The 2,010-nt window shown below is 44.0% G+C and overlaps 1 protein-coding gene across 1 annotated transcript in view; it reads left to right on the top strand.

Annotated features, from left to right (window-relative positions):
- LOC114068395 (KH domain-containing, RNA-binding, signal transduction-associated protein 2) overlaps positions 1-2,010 on the top strand; it is a 183,987-nt gene that overhangs the window by 64,367 nt on the left and 117,610 nt on the right. The window lies entirely within an intron of this gene.

Below are 2,010 nucleotides of genomic sequence, written 5' to 3'. Positions count from 1 at the left end.
AAGGTATGTTGTCAGGGGTGTCACAGTGACTCCCTGGTGACATCACAGGACTTCCAGGACCACACTTTGGCCTCAGAGAACAAAACCTTGCCAGATAGTTCATCTCACAGGACTGCTGATGAGGGAGCAGAATCCCTTTGCTTTTTTTTTCATATAGATTTGGAGGCTTCACCAATCGTACCCAGGCCTGTGTTCTCTTTTAGAAATAAACCATCTCAAGGCATTTCTCCCTCCTTGGCTGACTTTGCAGGTCAAGGAAGTTGATCCTCCCACTCTGCTTAGTTCTGTTGAGGGTACAGTTGGAGTACACTGCCCAGTGCTGGGCTCCCCAGCATAAGTCGAGATGGACATACTGGAGAGCATCCAGCAAGGGTCTACAGGGATGATGAAGGGACTAGAGCATCTCTCCTATGAGGAAGGAGCTAAGAGGGCTGCTTTCAGGCTGTTCAACCTGCAGAAGAATTGATAGGGGATCTTTTCAAGCATGTATCATTACCTGATAGCAGGGTGCATAGCCTAAGCCAGGCTCTTTTAACGCTTGCCCAGTGAAAACAGGCACATGTTGAAACATGGGAGCTCTCCTGTGACTATTTGGAAATATTTTTATTTTTTTACTATGAGAGTGACCAAGCACTGGCAGAAGATTTCCAAGGTGCTCGTGGAGTCTCCCTCCCTGGAGATGATACTCAAGACCTGTGTGGCTATGGTCTTGGGCCCCCATGTCTCAGTGACTCTGCTTGAGCAGGGGCTGTTGGAGCTGATAACCTTGGAGGTCCTTTCCTACCTTCAGTGTTATGTGGTTGTATGACTGAAAATACACTTGTGCAAGCTAAGAAGGCACTGTGTAGGAAGGTTGAATACTCCTGAGGAGTTAGGTTTGCCTCATGGGAGTTGATTGTCCATGAGGCTGCTACCTCTTTTTTTTCCTTTGGGGGATTTATCAGTGACTGCACATAAAACTAACCTGCAAAACAAAATCATGTGGATTGCATGAGGGAGTGTAAATCTTTTTGGTTCTGTTTTCATAGTGTGTGTTGCAGATTTCCCAGTTGGTCGGCAGGTCACAATTTGTAAATGAAGCAACTTGCTGCACATCAATTCTGTGAGCCAGCAAGTTGGCAGCTTGATCCTGCTGTGAATTCCTTCATGGGAGTGTCTTAATGCTTCTGCTTGGTGAAGGTCAAAGTCATGGAGTGACATAAGGAGTGTACAAAGTAGAGGCCAATTGTAGTTGAATAGAGCGATTTAATAAAACTTGTCTCAGTCCAGATACTAATTTATTGTACTGCCTCTGTCTTTTGAGAAGACTCCTCTCTTTGCACCAGTCTGACTCGAAAGTAACAGTGTTCTTTGTATGCCATTGTTTTTTAAAGACTTCTGTAGTGTTTGGCCATGGTCTGAAAAGCCTGTAGCAGGTACTTTCACTGTGGGCATTAAACATGAGGCTCTATACAGGGCATACCACAAGGACAAACTTCTCTGTGAAGGCTTTGGGAGTTAAATTTGAAAGAAGAAGATGAAAAGGTTTTCAGAGGCTTGCTGCCTGGCATTAGATTTGTATGGCATTGTAGGCAGTGCCTTTGAGACAAAGTAATTGTAAATCAACTTCACTTTTCACTGCCACCTTGTGAGACAAGTGGTAAGGAACAGGAGAAGTTATCCTAAGGGATATTTGGAGTAAAGCATGAGAAAACAGGTGATGTGGAAGGACAAGAGGATTTCTAATACGCCTTTGGTGGTGTTGGTACCAGAGGGGGAAGGAATAAAAGTGGTAACATCTGTGGTTGACCATACTGTGGAAATGCAATGTAGGGAGCCCAGGCATAGGCATATAGAATGTTCAGTACCACACTTTATAGACAAATAGAACATAAAAGAGGATGACAAATCCAGTATTCAGGTTTTATGCTTGTTATAGTCCTCAGCTAAAAAGGCCTTGCAGGGGTCTCTTTAGATTTTTGGATGAATGTTGTGATGGAGAATAAATTCTTAGCCCCAGTTTTGAACATG

This window comes from Empidonax traillii, unplaced genomic scaffold (genome assembly GCF_003031625.1).
Source record: "Empidonax traillii isolate 1590-97213 ecotype Southwest subspecies unplaced genomic scaffold, ASM303162v1 scaffold1058:size294411, whole genome shotgun sequence".
NCBI lineage: Eukaryota > Metazoa > Chordata > Aves > Passeriformes > Tyrannidae > Empidonax > Empidonax traillii.
This window is presented reverse-complemented; position numbering and strand designations above follow the sequence as displayed.